Source organism: Papaver somniferum, chromosome 3, assembly GCF_003573695.1.
Source record: "Papaver somniferum cultivar HN1 chromosome 3, ASM357369v1, whole genome shotgun sequence".
Classification (NCBI taxonomy): Eukaryota; Viridiplantae; Streptophyta; class Magnoliopsida; order Ranunculales; family Papaveraceae; genus Papaver; species Papaver somniferum.
In genome coordinates, this window is record NC_039360.1 from 11,787,364 (window position 1) to 11,811,730 (window position 24,367).

The following is a 24,367-nucleotide window of genomic DNA, read 5'->3' on the forward strand; positions in this document are numbered from 1 at the left end:
TCAATACCGGCATGGTATTCATCACTACCGGCATGGTCCTCATCGCTTCCGAATGATAAAAAAAAATCGTTTTCAAGGGATTGGGGAAATCGGGGATATGATTTTGTTTTTTGATTTTAAGTTTTTTGATTTTTATTTTGAGGAAAGGGTATTTTAGTATTTTCAGACCCATAAATCACCCCTTAACACACACCATGGGTTGGGGGAAGTAATCTATATCCCCCAATTAGTTTTTTTATCCCCCAATTTCGCGTTCTTTTTTTAAGCCTTTTATGGTATGTTTTGTAATAAAAGTCTCTACAAGTCTCTCAAAACCAAGAGTCATTAATTTCAAATTCCAATTCCAATAATAAAGAATTCTGAAGACTTTTAGAAAGTGACAATCCAATAACAGAGATTTCTTGAGATTTTCAAAAACTCCTTATTGACTAACAAAAGATTTCGAATGTCTCTAAAAAAATTTCAACATCTCCACGAATCTCAATTGACTAACCCCATGTTAATGACTGGTCCACCTATTTGAAGTGGTTTTACCGGTGGTCCTTTTTCATGTCTTTGGACCAAAAATATTAATCTCAGGTTCATACACGTACGGGTCTTCCAAATGATTTTTTTAAAGAGCGGTAATAGACACACCGTGATTTTTTATCGAAAAATCTCCTGAAAGATAATTGAGTGGTCCCAATCAGCGTGCTTAGCATTATGATGGTAGAGTGGAAAATGAGGTCCACGCTTTTGTCTCAGTCGATGGTTATTTTAGGAGAAATTCGGAGTGAAGGTAGAGTTATTGTTTTTTAAATGCTAGAAATGCCCTCGTGTATACGAAGAGATTCTAAGTTAATAACATTTATAATATAAAGAACATAGACCATCCACCAAAGTTTAAAGCTTAAGATGAAGAGGTTCTCTTAATCATTTTCCAAGATCCTTTTATTTTTAAGCGGGTATGATGTGTTTTTCGCAGGACTCGTACAAATATCTTTGATCATATGATTTCGTTTGTTAATTTCCGTATCGTTGCTGAGTTTTGTGTGGATTGTGTTACATAGAAAACTTCATACTCCCTCCGTCCCACTATTAAGTGACCTAGTTCAAGTTTGCAAAATTTTTAAGGCTAAGCAAGGGAAAAGAGATTTTTAAGCATTTTTTACAATTATACCCTTATGGGTAATAATTAGTGAAATTGTGAAATGGTTTGTCTCTCAAACTACACCACGGATGTTCGCATACTTCATACCATTGAAAAGCATTTTAACACCTCCTTAACGAATATAAACATGTCTATCAGATTACGCATATTTCTTAAATTTCCTATCACCAATTAAAAGGATAATTTTAGAAATATCTCCTTGATTAGTATATAGGTCACTTAATAGTGGGACAAAATCTAAAATTAAATAGGTCACTTAATAGTGGGACGGAGGGAGTATATTCATACATGCAACAACAAACAAAATTTTACTAGTATTTGTATTTTCTAGGTACATTTTGAAGTTTGTTATGCGTATTTATGCATTTTTCCTAGTGTTGATGGTGGTTTTTAGCTTAGGGTTAAAATTGGAAAACCTTGCATCTGATGTGACGTCACTCTACAAGGAAACAGATCCATGAGTTTTAACCTCTCCACTAACGTATTTATTGAGCCATTCATAGCTTAGCTGGAAGAGTATAAATGATGCTTAGGTCTCATTTATAGATATGTAGCCTTACCAATGGAGCGTGTTAAGCATGGGCATCACTATGCCATGCCGCAGACCAAGTATTCATCACTTGGATGCATTTTGACGGAACGGCCTATACGGACTAGGCCATCACCATTATTGCTTGGCCACGGCCATGCAAACGAGTTGGCTTAAGCTTTTGTCCCTTCGTGGATGAACTACGGTCTGTGCTTGATCCCTTTAGAGTAGGGAAGGGTACGTAGGCAGCCGAAATGAGTTGCAACATTTCCGTTCCAGCACTCTATCGCTCATATAATCTAATTGTGAGATGATTGCGACATTTTGGCCCCTCATATCATCTAAGCTCGGTAGCTCGAAGCAAGAGAAGATTGTGGCCATACTTGATGAGGATAGTTGCATTCCATTCCTTGGATGCTCATACTTCCTATCAAGGCGTAATTTTCCGGTCCGTCACAGCTTCAGTCGCACGAACAAAAGAAAAACCGAAGTATCAAAAACATCTACAATCTACAAAAAGATTGTTTTTCTCTATGGAAGGAAATCGCAAAATGGGAAAACCATTTGCCAACGACAAATGCCTCGGTCAATGACGCCTCCATCAGAGCTTTTTCAATCACTTTCCCCAGCACCTTCTCGAACAACAAACATTCCATCCAGAAGCTATCTCAGCAGCAACTTCAACATCCCATCCAGAAGCTGTTTCAGCTTCAACATTCCATCCAGAAGCCGTTTCATCAGCAGCTTCAACATCCCATCCGGAATCCGTTTCGACGTCAGTTCCAACATATGCTTCCACCGCCTCCCCATCTACCTTGACAACATCCTCAGTGATCGCTCCAACTTCCCCAGCAGCGGTTACGTCACCCACTCCGGAAGTTGCCTCAGTCTCGCAAGCCATGTCAACATCTTCCTCCGGAACTTTTCCAACAACCTCTTGAGGATACTCCAGTTCATTCACGTCAGAATCAAGGGTTACGATACCATTATGGACAGGGTAATCAAACTGGCTTTCGCCAAGAAGTTTCTCAGACTCAGTCCTTCGTCTTTTCAACCGAGAAGCGAATCGCTCAGCTCTGATATTGGGATGTGGAGAAGCTTCATCACGTTGATATTTCCCGACTTGATGGGATGCTTCATCATGTCTCCACATCTCCTCCATGTCCATCAAATCCATGAAAGCCTGAGCATGCACCCGCACGATGCGTAGATGGGTGAGAGACATGCCTTGTATAATCCGACCGTCTGCATGGAACAAAGGGTTGATTTGGTTTAATATATCCTCATGTGAAGAAAACCTGGGTTTGTCGACTTCAAAATTTTCTCCAAAGAGTCAGAGGTATGATCATCACCGGAAGATCCCATTGTGCACTACAATTTTTTTTTTTACATTACGTCTGCATCGGCAATCTACATGATGAAGAACACGAAATGGAGAACTATGAGAAAAGACGCGAGACGGTACCTGTGAAGAGGATGGATGCAATTCTACAACGATCTATATGAAAGAAAGAATAATTGGCTCATCTGGACTGCTGATGGAAAGAGGCTTGCCGCTACAGAGATAAAGCCAATGATACAAAAATAAAAGGGTAGAAAACGCCTTTTATATACGTTGTATTTTGAAGTTTGAGTAGAAGAAGGTTTCTTCTTTCGGGTCATGCACAAAAGGCAACCGGACCCACAATTCCATCCAAGCGCTCTCCCTGCCATTCCGTGACCTAGCCAAAGGAGCTCCTTCTTCACCGCTCAAAGAAGCAATCTCCGCACGCTCCACCATACAAGCAACGCCATCTCTGGCCACTCCATAGCCTAGCAAGCAGCGCCATGACTCCAACACTTCGTGATCAAAGCCGCATTATCTCTGCCCATTCTGCGACCTAGTCGGCTCCATCTTCACTGTTTGGTAGCCGATGTTCCAAGCGCTGTTCCCGCCACTCCACGGATTGCATCCAGTTTCCATCATTCCATGGACTTAAGGCAAGCGCCATCTCCATGTGTTCCGTGACCTAGCCAGCTTGCGTCATCCACCGATTCGCGGACCTATTCGCAGCGTTATCTCTGCCGATCAGTAGACGGAATTCCAACGCCAACGCCAACACCCCATTGCCAAGTCGGAAATACGCAGAGCCGCCAAGACAAGGATCACGGATTCTTCATGCCTTCCGCCAAAGGCTAGTCGAACTTCCCTGGCAGTCTCTTCACGTCTTTCCCCTTCAATTTTACTCTTGTATGTCACCATCTCATGCTTACCCCACAACAATTCCACTATTACGTGCTAAGTAGGGGACTTAATTTTGATGGTGGTTTTTAACTTAGGGTTAAAATTGTAAAACCTTGCATCTGATGTGACGTCACTCTGCAAGGAAACAGATCCATGAGTGTTAACCTCTCCACTGGCATATTTATTGAGCCATTCAATATACTTACACAAAATTTATCCAGACTGGCGCATGTAGCAACCATCCCAGATGTTCTGTAAATTTCGGTGTCTTGCCTATATTCACTTAATAAAAGTTTCTTTAAATGCTTTCTATGCTATGTTCCCCAGCTGAACCCTTAATGTTGATATGGCATGACAATTTGTGTTCACTCGCAGTAGAGTAACATGAATTTCCAAATATCAAGGATAAGGTCTTTGCAAAAGGTATTCAATCAGAATTGTTATTCTTTAGCATTACATGTCAATGTTATGCTAATATCTTTCAATTAAAACAGAAAACAGTGTTCTACTGAGACAAGAAAAAGAAATGGTGAAATAGGATCATGCTCTAGATTTTCATAACTGCTCAATCTGGGTCCAATTTGCCCTTTCTATGCAATTTTACTTGGCTATTGTTGGTATTTTGGTAGGATTTACAAGAAAGAGCCAAGTTGGAAGTAGATAAAGCCATGCTTACGGATGCGCCCCTCCTTTTTCCTCCCGGGCAGGTATTCTTATTCAGATCGTTTGTTCAGTGTGCTGGTTATTGTAAAAAAGTTGATGCTCAAGGCTCTGTCCACTTTTTGTTGTTTATATGCAGAACATGAGAAGAAAGTGATTCTCAGTGGTTGTGATGTTGTACGTAGTTGTGGTTTGATGATCGACGAAGTTGTGGTTGATACTAGTGATGAAGATGAGTTCAGGGAAGGAGCCTGATGAAAGAAAAACTCGAAGTTTATGATGCTACGAACTTGCTAATGGAGTTGAGAATCAGTTTGGTTGATGATGATTTACAAGAATATCTTCTAAGGAGAACTGGTTTCCTGCTAGCAGATTCACAAGAGAAAAATTCCAAAAGATTTACTAATTAGAATTTACAGGCAAAATGTCTTTGCGGACATTTTGGATGAGATAAGGATTCCTAAAGATTTACCATCATGCTCATAAATGTCTTTACAGACAAAATTTGGATGAGATAAGGATTCCTAACATCAAATTACTCACTAGAATTTCTCATTTTCCTCAAATCTCCAAAATCCTCCTCTCTGGCTATGAACTTAAAGAACTCTGTGTCAACACATAAAATTCAATCAATTACTTTTACGCCTTGCGCAGTATACCCGACCTTGATTGTCGAAAATAAGCCTAGGAAGACTAGGTAATTAATCCGCCATGGATTAGAAGGTGCAAAACCTTGCCCAGAATCAAGAAACAAGGAGCTGCATCAGCAAAGGGAGGTGTGTCCATGCCTTAGGCCAGCTCGCGCCACTTGCCATTCCACTCCCCCATCCTAAACCGGCCCTACTTCCCTCGACCTATCAGGTCGCCTTAAAATCGCCACGCTCATACCAGTTGTGGCTGGGCCCATACCTGTCGGGCCCAGTTTCCATCGACCAATCAGGTCGCTCCAAAGCCGCCACACGCACGCCGGAAGTGTGGCCACACCATGTTTGCTTGGCCTTCCTTTTTTCGACCAATCAGGTTGCTCTAAACCTGCCACAACTTTAAAAGAGGTGTCAAGATGTCGCCATACCATGTTGGCTTCCCAAAACCGCGCCAACATACTAACAACATGCCAAACACGCCAAAAAGCATGCCAATCGTACATGCCAAACGGGAATGCCAAGTGCACGTGCCAAACATGCCACTTACCGCGTCAACATGCTAAAAGCATGCCAAACCTGCCAAAATGCGCCAACGCGCCATAAATAGCACTCTACGTGCTACCTACCTCCTGTTCGGGGCCAACGCCATGATAAGCTCAAATTAGGGTTTTCTAGTCAGAAGCACGACCCTGCATTAACCAAAACCCTAATTTTCGCAACACAAATTATGCCACTTCAGCCCACAACATACCACGAGCCGTGTGGGGCCCAGGAAGCCCTAGGAATGGCGCCGTATCATAGCCACGCATGACAATCCTTACTCTTATGGCCATTTCCACACTACGGCCATGCCATAGTTCCTTTGGCATAGCTATGGCACCGTTTGCAAAAAAAGTGTCGCCATGCCGCGGCCGCATGCCATACGCACCAATTAGGGTTTCGACATGCCAAATCCTAGTTTAGGAAAAGTTGATATGCCAACCAAGCCAAGTAACGTTTCCCAGAGCTTTGGGATTGATGTGGAAATAGGGAAAATGTTTCCACGCCTCATTTGGGTCTAACACAGATGTGCCAAAGTCTAGCCAGGCGATACTTCGTGCCACTAGCATGTGCTAACTATGCCAGCCACGCCACCATACCACAGTCATACTGCACGTACTAAATAGAGTTGTGATACGCCAAACCCTAATTTAGCTAAAAGTTTCCATGCCAACTGGGTTCAATGGCTCTCCTGAGACCTCAAGATTAACGTAGCAACATGGCCAATGTTTCCAGAAGCCATATTTGGGTCTAACACCAATATGCCAAAACAACTGCCATGGTTACGCCACTGGCATGCCGCTACGCCATGGCTCCGCCAGGCACCACTATGCCAATGGCGCCACTTCGCTATACAACAAGATGCGGCCATAATAAATTGCCATCCTTCCTCATGATATGCAATCTCATCCATCCAATTTCGCCACCGAACTGACAGACTTGTGGAAAGTTTCAGGCGACCAGCTGCCTAAATCTAGTGGCCATGGATACGCCAGGCGCCACTTGCATCACCATGCCACTAGCATGCGCGATCCGTGCCAGCCATGCTACATTGACACTGGCGTACACCAAAACACCACCGCGCCATTATCAGGCGCCAACACAAGGTAGCCATAGTCAACGACTACCCTCCTTCATGAGATGTGATCTCAGCCATCGAAGTTCACCATTGAACTAACAAACCTGTGGCAAGTTTTAGGCAACCAGCCAAAACGAGCCTAATAGCATTGCATGCTATTTTCCTGCAGTAAGTCCCTTGACTTTGACTTGCCACACGTAGCAAAGTGCTACATGTTTTCCACGAAAACACTCGAGACATCAAACATGTCACAAACTGGGGGATGCTCATCAGGGTATTGGTCTGGCGGTTTATAGCGTGCGGCGTGCAATGCGCCCATTACCAGAAAGTGTCATGAAGTAGGACAATTAGTGGTTGTAAAAAGTAACGGTGTAAACGAATTCACCTCCTTCATCATGGAAGCATAATGAATGACGGTTACACGTTACTCTATTCTTCCACCACTCAATTGTTTCCATTTCCTACGAGACCAGGGTACGTTTCAATATGACTTGTATAAATAGGCTTCACCTACTTTCACCAAACAACAAGTTTTGGTCGACAACGATACAGTATCTAGAAATCACCTGGTAGCTTTCCATTCTGCTATCCAGTTCTACTTTCAGATACAAGTCATAAACAACCACTCCTTCAGAATCAACGATTCTGGTCTCAACACTCTCTTCGCTTCCCTCCATAAGACCAACCCTTCTCCTTCACTTTGTGACCGAAGCAAGCCTGGAACGACCATTTCTTGGTTTAGGCCAGGATTGTACAAATTGATCTCTTGAATCAAAAGTACTCACGTTGCAGTGCATTGTTTACGGTTTAGATTTGTTTCTCATCCACACACCCAAATTTACCAAAACCGGCAGAAACAGTTTTCACCCACAAACACCTAGGTACATGTACAACAAATTTTTCATGATTTTTCACGGTATACCTCCATGTAAGAATATTTTCTTCTGGTGCCCAGGATATTCTTATACAGAGGTTTTTAGTTTTACAAACAAGCTTGCATAACACTATAAACGGTGGAGCTTGTATTCTTACAGGTTAATTCCTTAAACATACTACTTGATTGATTGTGTGGGAGCCTGTTAGATCATCGGTCGGTCAAACTCACAAGTTTTGCTATCTCAAGCTTGTTGTCAGTGTCACATGTACAAAATCGGTTAATTACTATAGACTTAAAGTTCGAACAAACTATCTAGGTACTTCTACTCGTAGAATTGCTTGGATAAAGATTGTTCACTAAAATAGATTATTTCGGTAATGATCTTTCACCAAAGGAGTTTATATTGAATAAACGGAAGATCACGTACTTTACTTTATCATTGATCTATATAGTGATTTGGAATATTGATAAGTGAGTTGGCTCCTGAAATAGATTTAGTCATTTGCAGTTTCGGGTTACTTTTAGAGACAAATTCATATAGATTAAACTATAAATATTAGGAATATAAGACATACAAGTATTACTCGAAGACTTGAAGAATGTGATGAAGTAACAAGCTACAACGACGACATCATCCTTCCTCTTGAGGTTAGTAATATTTTGACTTGGATTGTTTCATTCCTAACTTATCTTTCAAGTCGTGCTATATTAAAAACATAACTTCCAAGCTGTGAATGATTATACTCTAGTAGTAAGACATATTCACATGATCATAGTGTTAACGAATTAGGATACGAAGTATAACGCTTATCTTTTGAACTTCGTATATAAGACTGTTAAGCATAGCTCATTTTAAGAGTCGCTTAATTGTGTACTAGATTCAACTTCGTATAGGTAATCTTGAAATTATTAGGATATGAGACATTACAAGTATTGCGAAGACTTGAAGAAGTGAAGAAGTAAGAAGCTACAACGACAACACCATCCTTCCACTTGAGGTTAGTGATATTTTACTTGAACTGTTTCATTCCCTAACGTATATTTCAAGTCGTGCATATTGAAAACAAAACTGCGAAGAATGAACACTCTAGATAGACATGGTATTAAGGAATACAATACGAGGTTTATTGCTTAACCATTAAATTTTATAGATAAGACATCGACATAATTGTTTAAATGCTATTATGATTATGTATGGGTATGAGGTGAGGATTTCATCCTAGGAAACAATGTTATACATGTGTTTTAAGGAAGTAAGTTCATAAACTTGTTTATGAATCGAAAAGGAAATCCCCAGGCGTTATTGGTATTGTTATTCATTGCATATCTTGTGAACAACCAATATGTGTGATTTAGTATAACCACTCATAACTTGTTTGTGTTCTTGGTAAAACTATTCACAAAGGCCTGACTTATGTATTGGTATGACTTTTATTAGTGAAACCGATCTTAAATAATCACCTGAGATGGTATGATCGAGTTTGTGATTTGTGTATGACCAAATATGGGTAAAGGGGAACCGATCCTAGTAAGAGGTGCAACACATCACAAAGGGGAATCGATCCTTGTATGAGGTGCAGCATGTTTGTAGCAGAAAGGGGAACCGATCCCATGGACATGTGCAACACGTTTTTAGGCAAAGGGGAACCGATCCTATGGACATGTGCAACACATATAAGTTAGATACCATATATATGTTGGGAACCGATCCTAGTACCTAGTCAACCGAATTTTGGAAATCTAGTGTGACTATGCACAATACTCACATGGAGGTAGAACCGAAACTTGTTTTGGTAGAACCGTTAAACCCATAATTTGTGATTGAGTGTTTTTTTATAGGTGAAAACTATTTCTGCTGGTTTTTGTAATTTTGGGTGTGTGTGGATGAGAAACGAATCTAAACCATAAACAAATGCACTGCACGGGAGTGCTTTTGATTCGAGAGATCAATCTATACAATTCTGGCCTAAACCAAGAAATGGTCGTTCCAGACTTGCTTCGGTCACAAAATGAAGGAGACGGGGTTGATCTTAGGGAGGGAAGCGAAGAAGGTGTTGAGATTGTGAAGGTGTTGGTTGTTTATGACTTGTATCAGAATGATGAATTGGCTTGCACAATGAAAGCTATCAGTTCTGGCGTTTTCTGAATACTGTGACAACTTCGGTGCTTGTATCTTGTGTTTTGCAGATAGGCGAAGGACCTATTTATACAAGTTATTGAGCGCAAAACCCTCATCTTATAGGAAGTGGAGGAAGTTGAGTAAGGGATTAGTGGGGTCGTGTAGGTGATTTCACGATCACGTCTTTTCCCACTTTTCCCATCATCGTTAACCGTCCATGCCCCTTGACATGTTCTTGTGATGGCGCGTTGCATGTTGTAAACCGCCAAACCAATACCCCAGTAAGTATCTCCCAGTTTGTGACATGCTTGATGTCTCGAATGAGTGGATCGTGGGACCCACATCGATATTCATGAAATATCGTGTATGTTCGATGCATGTAATGCATTGTAAACAATCAGCATGTATGAGGCATCGATATTTTAAAGCTTGTACGAATAAGTCGCGGAGCAAGCGTCTTAAAATAGCATCACGTCCAACCATCTTCAAGTGATCGTTTGGAGGCTGCATGGGCGAGCCATGCTCTGACCGATCACTTCTTGTGAAAGAGTGGCGTACGGTGATCATCGAGGTGCCTCACTGGTCGTCTAGCTTTTAACCTAGGCTGTCCGACCAAGTTAGCGAAGTTGGACAGACGAGATGGTTTGCGACTCTCATTTCCGACCGTTGATTGAATTTTAGGGCTTTTAAGAGGTGCACAAGCATCACTCTTTTGCTCGATCGAATTCAAGCATGGACGCCATTTTTGGTGGGACCGACCAAGCATGCATGTAGACGACCTTCCGGTGTACATGTCCATGTTGTCTCGTCTCGCGAAGGTATGATCTAGGCCACTAAATTTGACTGCCAAAGGCGAGTGGTTGAGATCGGTTTGCGGCATAAATCCATTGCCGCAAAGGATTTGAAAGCTGCACGTCATGCCACTTTTTGGCGTGCGTTTCGAGGCACTCGGCCGTGGTTGGACTAGGATGATTGGTCACACGCATAGGTGGGCCCATGGTGATCATGTTGACGCTCTCTAGACCTCTTTAGTCTATATCTACACCTTCCATCTAAGCTTGCGAAGATGGATGGTCGTGATCGAACTACGGAAGTTATGCAGCGCCGCAAACCCTAATTAGGGTTTTGGAGCAGTCACGCATGCATGACTTTGGCCAATCGGTTTGGCAAGTCATGCTTTCCCTTTGGAGAAACCGACCATGTGGGGCCCATATTGGGTCGACGGTGAATATATGTGTACATGTTCGCTGGTCCTAGGCGCGATCTAAGTCATCCAAACATGCATGAGAAGTTGGATGGTTATGATCGATTTAAGACGCTAGTGGAGTTTCCACGACCCTTTAAGCATCACGTCGGCCATGTTTCGAGCAAGCGTTCATTGCTCCATGCTAGGCCGTGAGAAAGCCGATCGGGTATGTGAGGAGTGGGCCCGCCAATGTGTACATTAGCACTTCACCGATAAATCGCGGGACGATCCAAGCCGTCCAACTGGCTGGCGAAGTTGGACGGTTTCGATGTTTTGAGACTGCTTTTGACAACCTTGCTCGTACGAGCCATTCCGAGATACTCCATACAACGCAAACCAGCTCAACTATCCCGCTTCAAGGCCGGCGGTCGGTGTGTGTTTGGGAGTGTAGCATGCGTTCGACCGGCTAGGGCAAAAACAGGCCTACTGGTGGTCATTATGGTGGTCGCCTGCTCCTGCTAGGGTTCGTCTAGGCTGGTTAAATCATGCGGTCAACTTGCGTGGCCGTGATCGTTTCTAAGACTGATACGGACAGTCCAGATTTCCCTTAGGAAATTAAATATGCCCGATCGGGCTAATTAAAGCACGCCGATACGAGATTCTATTTGTTAGAGAATGATGTAGCATGTATGGGTATTTCGACACTTGGAGATTCATGTTACTCTGCTGAGAGTGAACACTCAGTCGTCATGCCGCGCCAATAATGAGAGTTCTGCTGAGAACAACATAGGAAATACTAGGAAAATCATGCATTAATTAATAATGCTATAAATTCACAGAATATTTGGGATTGTTGCTACATGCACCATTCTGAGTGAATTTCATGTATTTATAGAATTGCTTCGAATAAAGCGAAGTGGTACTCATCACTTATCAAACGGCTTTACCCTTTGTAGGATGTCAGCGCATTAGATTTGGTTTTAAAATTTTAGCCCTGAACTAAAATCCACTATCAGCATTAAGTTCCCTGCCTAGAACGTAATAGTTGCACTATTGTGGGGTAGGCATGAGATTGTGACAACTAAAGATAAAACTTATGAGACAAAGTTAGATGTTACCAGGAGAGATGTGTCATCCTGTCCTTGGAACATGTCACGTTCAAGAGGCATCCCGGTGAGCGTTGAAGCAGCTTCTGAAGCGAACATGGAGGCGGCTCCTGGAGAGAGCGTTGAAGCAGCTCCCGAAGCGAACGTGGAGGCGGCTCCTGGAGAGAGCGTTGAAGCATATTCCGAAGCGAACGTGGGTCCCGGATAGAGCGTTGAAGCAGCTTCCTAAGCGAACGTGGGTCCCGGAGAGATCATTGAAGCAGCTTCTCAAGCGAACGTGGAGGCGGCTCCTGGAGAGAGCGTTGAAGCAGCTTTCGAAGCGAACGTGGGTCCCATAGAGAGCGTTGAAGCATCTTCCGAAGCGAACGTGGGTCCCAGAGAGAGCGTTGAAGCAGCTTCTGAAGCGAACGTGGAGGAGGATCCTGGGGAGAGCGTTGAAGAAGCTTACGAAGAAAACATGGGTCCCGGAGAGAGCGTTGAAGCAGCTTCTGAAGCGAACGTGGAGGTGGCTCCTGGAGAGAGCGTTGAAACAGCTTCCGAAGGGAACGTCGGTCCCGGAGAGAAGGTTGAAGCAGCTTATGAAGCGACGTGGAGGAGGCTCCTGGAGAGATCGTTGAAGCAACTTCCGAAGCGAACGTGGGTCCTGGAGAAAGCGTTGAAGTAGCTTCTGAAGAGAACGTGGAGGATGCTCCTGGAGAGAACGTTGAAGCAGCTTCCGAAGCGAAGGTGGGTCCCGGAGAGAATGTTGAAGAAGATTCTGAAGCGAACGTGGAGGCGGCTCCTGGAGAGAGCGTTGAAGTAGCCGAAGTGAACGTGGGTCCTGGAGAGAGCGTTGAAGCAGCTTCTGAAGCGAACGTGGAGGCGGCTCCTGGAGAGAGAGCGTTGAAGCGACTCCTTCTTCAGTTTGGTTTTCCCTTTTCATGCTTCTTGATTGACCATCTCTTGTGTTGTAGAAGTTCTTGACCGATGGCGAAGGAATCTCATGCTGAGCCTCAATCCCCAAGCATGACTTATATGGTTCTTTGTCGGTAGTGGTTATTGCTATAGTGAAGTTCAGGCACTGGTATCAACAAACGAACAACAGTTCTTAGCAGCAGCTTTGATCAGAAGAGACTGGCAGGGAGAGGCGTGATAGCTACGTGCACAAACTTGGCAGTCTTCATATAGTGGTAGATCTTGTCTAGTTATTAGAGGGAGAAGCTAATGATTGAACCGATAGCTTCCTTGATGTTGCCTCATAGAATGAAAAAGAGAGAGACAATCCCCTGCCCAAGAGTATCATTGAGTCTTCGACTTGATAGATGTTGTCATGCTGGGTTCATGAGGCCGTCTTCACGTCTGAGTTGCGTTTCATAGACGTCCAGGAATATCACTGGTCTTTGAAAATACGTTTGCTCTCTTGATTATATCCTCGTCTTTGGACATCTTGGAATCATGATGATAGCGTGCTCGCATCTTTCTAAATTCTGCATCTTTGAGATGGGCAGTGTTAAGCAGTCCCCAGACGCGCTCCTTTGCCATTATCATCTTTGGATCGTGTCTCTTAAGGACCTGGTGCAATCTCCTTTGGTAATGCAACTATTTCTTCTACGGGAAACAAAATTCTGAAAGCGTCTCTCATTAATGTTGCGGACCTCGCTATCTTCTTGAGGTTGCTCCCTTGAGGTGTCGGCTCCAGTAGATCTGAAGATGTCCCGGGCTCGCTCTCGTCCGGGATGACATAATAGGCGAACTCTTTATGATGATTTGTAGATGACAATATTCATTTAATCTTCCGAAACGCTTCATGTTGTAGTGTGGTCCACACAAAGCTTGCTCCTTTCTTCAGCAACGGATGAATGAAGCAACGAGCTGGGCTAAATCAGGTATAAAACGTCGAATGTAGTTCACCTTACCCATGAAGATTCATAGATCTTTCATCGTTCTTGGAGGTGGTATCGAGAGTATAGCTTGGGTCTTGGATGGGTCCACCTTGATCCTCTCAGCAGTCACCTGGAATCCCAGAAATTTTCCTAAACAAACACTGAAAGTGATTTCAAAGGGTTCATCTTCAATTTGGCACTTTTCGAACACTTGTCGTAGGACTCCTGTGTGGGCCGCCCGAACTTTTGATTTGACTACTATGAAAAAGCGGGGGTCTAACAACACCACCCAATATTTCGCTTAGCAATCTATATGGACAAACTCCAATATACTTTTTATGAGAATCAACTAGACAGTCATACTCAATCAATAGAAAGATATATCAAAGAGTTTATATCTCAATCTCTCGATTTGATTTCTACTCAAGCTAAAATCAATAGCGAGTCTTTATCAAAGAGAGATAACTTAGACGGTAGCAAAGACCAATGTCCAAGGATCAATCAAATACAATCAACAACCAAAAGTTGGATTAGAGAAGTTGATGATCACGAACGCACAACCTGTATTATTTCTATTATATAAAATATAATGGGGAAAAGAAATAACACAGACACAAGAAATTTTGTTAGCGAGGAAACCGCAAATGCAGAAAAACCCCTGGACCTAGTCCATATTGAATACACACTGTATTAAGCTGTTACAGACACTAGCCCACTCCAAGCTAACTTCGGACTTATCTTTAGTTGAACCTCTACCAATCTCCCAATGATACAAGGTACAATTGTACTCCTACGCCTATGATCCCAGCAGGACACTGCGTACTTGATTCCCTTTGCTGATCTTACCCACAACAAAGAGTTGCTGCAACCCAAAATCACAGACTTGATAATAAACGAATTCGTCTCACACAGAAAATTCTATCGAAAGGATAAATCTGTCTCCCACAGATAAACCCTAGGTTTTGTTCCGTCTTAAGATATAAAATCAAGGTGAACAGGAACAAATTGATAATCCGGACTTATATTCCCGAAGAACAGCCTAGATTAATCAATCACCTCTCTACAATCCTTCCTGACTACACAAGCAGATTGTTGAGGAATCACAAACAGTGAGACAAAGATGTTTGTGACTTCTTATCTTGCCTATCGGAGAACTCTCATGATCTCAAGCTAATCAATCGATTGTACTCGTACGATAGAAGATGCAAGATCAGATCACACAACTACGATAAAAGTAGTATCTGTCTGTCTTCACAATCCCAATGAAGTCTTTAAGTCGTTAACTCGAGTTTAGAGAATAAACTCAAGAGTTAATGGAGATCGACTCTAGCGAGAGCACTAGTAGCAAATAGACGTGTGGGGATTAGGTTTGCTCAATGTTAGATGTCTCCTTTATATATCCTTCAAATCAGGGTTTTGCCTTAGGTACAAAGAAAACTCTATTCACCGTTAGATGAAAACCTGATTTATATTTAAGCCAATATCTCTCAACCGTTAGATCGAAAGACATAGCTTGTCACACACACTTGGGTACACGTTTACTGGGTTTGAGAAAACCATGCCCAAACGAGTACACATATGTTGGTTCAACATGATAACCCAAAAGGTCAACGATATGAGCATCTCATATTAATCATGTTCTTCTTCACCATAACTAGTTCAATTGACTCAAATGAACTAGTTAAAAGTTGTTCAATTGCTATGAGATCTTATGTAACTACACAAGACACGATTGAAATAAAGATGATTCGATTCGATTAGAATCGGCTCATGAACATTATAGCCACGGTTTGCATAAAGCATTCCTTAATAATTAATGTTTCATGTTCAGAGCACATCTTTAGATCATAACCTCTTAAGCTCACAAACAAGTTCGCGGACTTAAGCTAATCGGTTGAGTTTTCCAAACTCAACAGAAATTCTCGGGTCGAGAACTTCCGCCAGTTCGCGGACTTAGAACACAAACGAGTTTCGGAAATCCCAGCAGAAATTCTCGGTCGAGAACTTCCGTCAGGTCGCGGACTTGGGAAGCCAATTCCACAATCCTACCGATTTCTCTTGATCAACAAAGTTCGAAAACTTCGGTTCAAGGAATACATGGTTATGTTATCTAAACTCTCATTTCAATCATTGAGACATTCTCATAGGACGTTATGTATCCGTTATTCAGAGACCGATTCACGTCAGAGAAATTCTCAAAGTAATTGAAACTTTCATGACTTTCGTCACTAGGTGAAGATAAACATGATCAAAGCGAAACGATTTACCAACACATGATTTCGAGTAAAAGATAAGCAATGAATATTCAACTCGAAATATCAAGTGTATATGATCTAGTCTATATAGCATACTACTTTTGTCTCATAAGAAGTAGGAGAAGAATAGATAGACTTTCGAGTGATAGATAAGTTCAAGTCTTCACATAGCTTTTTGTTGATGAATTTCCACGGTTCCTTGGTGTAGATCTTCGTCGTTGTCGTTGAATCACCATGAAGTCCTTGAGCTCAACTACATTTTTCCTATCCTAGTCCGAGACTTAGCTAATAGGCTAGAAATCAAGACTTTATAGTTTTGATCACTAACATTGACAAACATGCTTGATATAGCAACGCATGCGAGGTTGACCGAGCTATGCTCTAACAATCTCCCCCTTTATCAATTTTAGTGACAAAACTATTAATACATATGGAATACAAAAAAGATAAACTTTAGTTGCTCCTATTCCAATAGTCCAATCTTCAACGTTCCTTGAAATCTTCGTCCTTCCAAGTACTCCAATGATCCCAAAGGTTGTAAGTTTAGTATCACCGTTGTTGAAGATCCGTAGCTATAACAATGAGAGAAGTCGAGATTCTCGATCATTATTATATAGTGTCACAGTATTATTATGAACATCAAAGTCCAATTACATCACGACTTTAACAATAATACTATGGTGATATGTATCACTCCCCCTTAGTCAATACTCCATCTCAATCATGGAAACCACTCCCCCTTACACAATGATCCGAAAACCATATGTATTTGTAGTGTGACCTACAATATTTCTCCCCCTTTTTATCAATAAAATTGGCAAAGGTACAAGAACGGGTTCATAATGAAATTTCCACAAGAGACATTTCATGACCAAAAGAAAGACAACATATCATCTTAATTTAGATGCAATCTTATAGCCGAAGCTAACAACATTCATCAAGGAGTTTTAAGACACAAGATAACCCCTATAAAATTCCACAGCCGCACTCCCCGCAAGATATTACCATTAAGCACAAGTTCAAAAGAACTCTCCCCCATTTGATGTCATCCCCAAAGGAACAACAAGAGCGACCTTAATTTCGAGAGAAAAGAAGGATTTTTATTTGGACACCAAAAACCATGTGAATGATTTCTTATATCCAAAACTCAATCAAAAACTCACAATAAAACCCATGAATATTCTAATTGAATTACACAATTAAATCAAAACCACAAAAGTGATCAATTTAATTGAAAGTGCTCAACATAAGTAAACTCACAGAGGAACATGATACGACTAAATCAATCATATGGAGGTGACTAACTTAACTGTTCAAGTACTCAACATAAGGAAAACCTTACGGAATACATTACTACATTAACCAATAAAACATGATAGTGTAGCCGTTCATATACTCAACACAAGAAATTGTGGAATATATGAAAACCCAATTAGATTAACTACAAGAGAGCCTATAATTAATCTAATCGGAAAACAAACAAATAACCAAACTAATCACCGAGGTAATCAATTTAATTATTTTGGGCTCAACATAAGAGATTATGAAACCCCGACTAAGATTATCATGGGACACGACAACCTTAACCGTTCGTGTACTCAACATAAGAAGAAAAAGCTTATGGAAAACAAAACTAAATAACCAAACTAGTTGATTAATTTAGTTCCTAATGATCAACATATAACATCTTATGGAAAAACCAACAAAGCCAAGAATAATCGACTTTAGTTGTAAGGTGCTCAATATAAGACACATAATGGAGCCTTCACGATAATACATAATAAAATGGATCAATGAAGATCTATACCATGGATAACATACAAGGATCTATTCTATCTTTGCATCATTATATGCATAACAACATAATAGACTTTATCCTTGTCACACAAAAGATTTAATCCTATTTTCCATCCAATACATGATTGCATAGGCATAACTTTTGTGAATGTCAAAAGTCCATTCATCCTTTCATCAATACGAATACCAATTCATGAACGACTTTACTTTTGACCGCAATATGGGACCTTCAAGTTCACGGATGCAAACAATACATATCCCATAAAAATATTGCAATATAACAAACCATTCAAATACTGCAATAATAATCATCCTCCAAATATTTTTAGAATTTAATACCCAATAAACCTAAAAAATAATATAAGAAGATGAAAACAAAAAATATCTATGTGTAGTCACAATCATCGCTATTCAAAGCACTAGTTATTCTTCCAACTAATCCAAAAAGAAGACATCCTAGGCGCTCATGAACTTTTCCAAAGTTTCTTCAGAGAACTCCTTCACATTATTGAAGAGTTCATTAACAAAGGGATCATTCAACTCCTCCAGATATTTTGATAACACCCTAGTTTTTGAACAGTGTTTGTAGATTGGGACATCATACGTTCATAGTGAATTATCTCTTCTAGGGATGCAGCAATCCGAGATTTTAAGCTGTTTCTTTTGCTGATGAATTCTTTTACTAGGTTCCTGAAGTTTTCATCACTTTGATAAGAAGACAAGAACCAGTTAGAGGAAGGATTTTTACCATTAATTGCAACCTTCACTTTCTTCAGACTTGTGGAGGAGATTCCTGTGCATCCACGAACATTAGCTGCAAGGGTTGCATTCCTGCTTGTACTGCATCTAGTAACAGGTGCCATCGAAGGGACGACTTGAGATGCACCGTTCGCGGACGACAGAAACCCTGGACAAACAAAAACTTTTGTATTTTTAGATATTTATATACACAGGAACAAAAAATATAACCAAAAATACACTTCTTGAGCCAAAAGACGCAAATCCCCATTTTCTCAAGACAAACATAGGGACGCGAACGTCTAGGATTAGGAAGAGATGATGGGATCAAAAATCTCCCCTTGTTTATCCCATAGTGACTTTCAAAGGTAAGGCACATGTGCATAGATTCTTCTTCTTTTGTTCCTTGAAGCACTTGTCACATAGGACATGCGACAATTATAAGTGGGCTGAAAATCTAAAAGGCATTCCATAGGAACAATCGTTTCCTCAAATTCTTCAACAAGTGTGTGTCCTTGAGAAATGAGCCTGAGATTATTTCTAAAGGTGTTTAAACAATCTCCCTTATTCCTAGATACCCATTTAGAACCTTCATTATAGACATTGTACTTGCATGATACAAGGTTCCACATAACTTGTCTATGAAGTTGATCTAACTCATCATCCATTGATTTCTTCCAAGAGAAGTTGCTCAGAGTTACATCAATGTTTCCTTGTTCTGAATGAGACGAATAGCAACCAATTGACAGATGTCCTTCTGTCTTAGTTGTAGAGTCTTTTTCACGTTTGAAGACGATAGAAGATACACACAAGGAAGAATCGCCTAACACATGTAGAAAAGGCCTACAACGACTGTCAGTACACCATCGAAGAGAGGAAGTAGGACAAGAAGTAAGACTGCCTATACCATTGGTACTTTTTTGTACAGAATTTCCTGATAGTGTCGTACGTCCCTTTTGAGTAACACAAAGTTGCATAGTATTCTTACAAGGATTACTTGCAGCCTCCAGACTCCTTAAAGACGACGTACAGGGTAGTCGAGGATGATCGGATGAGCATCCATAAAAACCAAACCCTTGGCATTTGTCTGAATGGTTCCTAGTCACATCAGTTTTCTCAACAAATGATTGTTGAGCATTATCTAAAAGATGACACTTCTTTAGAAGGGAAAAACTGGATTCTCTCAAATTCAATGAGAGATTCTTACTAGATATAAATTCTTAAGAGTTGCAATTTCTGCAACAAGACCAGAATAGATCCGGATTTGTTCTTCCAATCTCTTTTAAAGATTAACCAGTTTATCAGACCTTTTCCTGCAGTTGGTTTTTACACCTGGTGAAGCGTTAATTGAGACTTAAAAAATCAGTAGAGTCAGATCGCTATAAATACAGACTGATAAGGTCTTTAACGTGTTTGCCTTCTCTGATATCAATTGAAAAAGCGGGGGTCTAACAACAACACCCAATATTTCGCTTAGAAATCTGTATGGACATACTCCAATATGCTTTTTATGAGAATCAACTAGACAGTCATACTCAATCAATAAAAAGATATATCAAAGAGTTTATATCTCAATCTCTCGATTTGATTTCTACTCAAGCTAAAATCAATAGCGAGTCTTTATCAAAGAGAAATAACTTGAACGGTACCAAAGACCAATGTCCAAGGATCAATCAACTACAATCAACAACCAAAAGTTGGATTAGAGAAGTTGATGATCACGAACGCACAACCTGTATTATTTCTATTATATAAATATAATGGGGAAAGAAATAACACAGACACCAGAAATTTTGTTAGCGAGGAAACCGCAAATGCAGAAAAACCTCTGGACCTAGTCCGGATTGAGTACACACTGTATTAAGCCGTTACAGACACTAGCCTACTCCAAGCTAACTTCGGACTTATCTATAGTTGAACCCCTACCAATCTCTCACTGATACAAGGTACAGTTGTACTCCTACGCCTCTGATCCCAGCAGGACACTGGGTACTTGATTCCCTTTGCTGATCTTACCCACAACAAAGAGTTGCTGCAACCCAAAATCACAGACTTGATAATAAATGAATCTGTCTCACACAGAAAAGTCTATCGAAAGGATAAATCTGTCTCCCACAGATAAACCCTAGGTTTTGTTCCGTATTAAGATATAAAATCAAGGTGAATAGGAACCAATTGATAATCCGGACTTATATTCCCGAAGAACAGCCTTGATTAATCAACCACCCCTCTACAATCCTTTATGACTACACAAGAGGATTGTCGAGGAATCATAAACAGTGAGACGAAGATGTTTGTGACTTCTTTATCTTGCCTATCGGAGAACTCTCACGATCTCAATCCAATCAATCGATTGTACTCGTACGATAGAAGATGCAAGATCAGGTCATACAACTACGATAAAAGTAGTATCGGTCTGGCTTCACAATCCCAATGAAGTATTTAAGTCGTTAACTCGACTTTAGAGAAGAAACTCAAGAGTTAATGGAGATCGACTCTAGCGAGAGCACTAGTAGCACACAGACGTGTGGGGATTAGGTTTGCTTAATGCTAGATGTCTCCTTTATATATCCTTCAAATCAGGGTTTTGCCTTAGGTAGAAAGCAAACTTTATTCACCGTTAGATGAAAACCTGATTTAGATTCAAGCCAATATCTCTCAACCGTTAGATCGAAAGACATAGCTTGTCACACACACTTGGGTACACGTTTACTGGGTTTGAGAAAACCATGCCAAAACGAGTACACATATGTTGGTTCAACATGATAACCCAAAAGGTCAACCATATGAGCATCTCATATTAATCATGTTCTTCTTCACCATAACTAGTTCAATTGACTCAAATGAACTAGTTAAGAGTTGTTCAATTGCTGTGAGATCGTATGTAACTACACAAGACACAATTGAAACAAAGATGATTCGATTCGATTCGATTAGAATCGGCTCATGAACATTATAGCCACGGTTTGCATAAAGCATTCCTTAATAATTAATGTTTCATATTCAGAGTACATATTTAGATCATAACCTCTTAAGCTCACAAACAAGTTCGCGGACTTAAGCTACTCGGTTGAGTTTTCTAAACTCAACAGAAATTCTCGGGTCGAGAACTTCCACCAGTTCGCGGAATGAGTTCACGGAGTTAGCATACAAATGAGTTTTGGAAATCCCAGCAGAAATTCTCGGTCAAGAACTTCCGCCAGTTCGCGGACTGAGTTCGCGGACTTGGCAAGCCAATTTCACAATCTTACCGATTTTTCTTGATCAACAAAGTTCGAAAACTTCGGTTCAAGGAATACATGGTTATGTTATCTAAACTCTCATTTCAATCATTAAGACATTCTCAGAGGATGTTATGTAGACGTTATTCACAGACCGATTCACGTCAGAGCAATTCTCAAAGTAATTGAAACTTTCATGACTTTCGTCGCTAGATGAAGAAAAACTTGATCAAGGCGAAACGCTTTACCAACACATGATTTCGAGTAAAAGATAAGCAATGAATACTCAGCTCGAAATATCAAGTGTATATGATCTAGTATATATAGCATACAACTTTTGTCTCATAAGAAGTAGGAGAAGAATAGATAGACTTTCGAGTGATAGATAAGTTCAAGTCTTCACATACCTTTTATTTGATGAAGTTCCACGGTTCCTTGGTGTATATCTTCGTCGTTGTTGTTGAATCACCATGAAGTCCTTGAGCTCAACTACACTTTTCCTATCCTAGTCCGAGACTTAGCTAATAGGCTAGAAATCAAGACTTTATAGTTTTGATCACTAACATTGACAAACATGCTTGATATAGCAAAGCATGCGAGGTTGACCGAGCTATGCTCTAACATACTATATCATCCACGTAGTCTTCAACTTGCTTATGCATCATGTCGTGGAAGATTGCCGTCATAGCGCGTTGATACGTTGCACCGGCATTAACCAAATGGCATTACAGAATAATAAAAATTTCGGAGAGGAGTTCGAAAAGTTTTCTTACTCGCATCATGCTCGTACATCCTTATTTGATTGTAGACGTTATATCCATCCATGAAGGAGAACACGCCGCGTCCGCTGGTGGCATTCACTAACATGTCGATGTTAGGTAGAGGAAAATCATCTTTGGGGCACTGTTCAAGTCTCTAAAATCCACGCAGCACCTGATTTTTCCTTTTTACCGGAACCACATTAGCCAACCAGGTTGGATAATGAATGGGTTTGATGAAGCTAGTAACTTATGAATCTCAGTCTTGACTTGTTCTTCTACCTCGTGCCTGAACTTCCTCGGGGATTGTTTGACCGGCTTGGACCCAAATATGATATGCAGATGATGGGTGACCAATTTTTCATCTAAACCGGGCATTTCTTCATAGGCGAATTTGTCCTGGTATTCTTTGAGAAGTTCCACGAGCTTCATGCGTTCATCCGTACACAAGGTTGAGCTGATGGAGATAGGCCTAGGAGATTCCTCATTCCCGATGTTAACGACTTCGAGCTCATCAGTGGTGGAGTTGGTGCCATCTTGCAGCTATTGTGGAGCGTCTAGCACTTCTTCTTGTGGCCCGTCTTGTAGCATTCTGTTGGGCGGAGAGACTGGGTAACAGTCTCCCCTGCTAATTGCTAACAGCGGCCTCGGTACACGGATTTCCCTCTCTGGTCACATCTTGCCACGAAAGTTCGTTCCCTCTTAGTGTGAGTATGGGTTGTGGCTTCACTGTATGAAGAAGAACGCCTTGTCAGCAAAGATGCATCGTGGGGATCATCCCTCAATGATGCAAGTCGGTCCTCCTCCTGGATTGGCGCCCACGTGGGGAGTGGGATGCAATGAACTTTGTCTGATTCTTCCCGCAGATCTTCTCTTGGTTCAAAAAATTCCACTCTACATATCGGTGCGTATAGAGACAACGATGCAGGAATACATACGACTTCTTTATTCAGCATAGTCTTCAGGCACTGATGATACGTCGAAGGGACAATCCTATTTTCATGAAGCCACGGTCTCCCCTTTATCATATGGTAGTCTGGCTCCTTTTCTATGACTTCGAATTTTACCTTTGACTGGACAGGTCCTATAGATAAATTCAGATTGACATATCCGTACTATTGGTTTGGTTTCCTTCAAAGTCTGTCATCGTGGTAGGATGTCGCACGATCTTGATTGGGCGAACCTTGGAAGTCCTGAGTGTCTTGAAAGTAATCACATTCGAAGACGCTCCCGTGTCGATGAGAGCGCTCTTGAACTCTGAATCCTTGATGCGTGCAGTAACGTGTAGGGCCCGGTTGTGACCTTCTTACACCATCATGTCGTCTTCTGTAAATGTGACATTATTCACAGACATCTCTGGTGTTTTTGAGGCTTCTGGACGGAAAGGAGTTAAACGCACATCCAGGGCTATCTGGTTGATTGCAGCAAACGTCTCTGCCCGCTGATTTTTTGAGAGGTGTAAAAGTTTGCATAAAATTTTCACTAGAGAAGATCCTTCCTGATCCACCGGCCTCTGGTTCATAGTGAAACTATTGACTTGAGGAGGATCATTGCGAGGATCAGTCCCCAGTGTAGAAATATCCGTGATAGGAGAACCACTCATATCAGATGTCATCATGATGA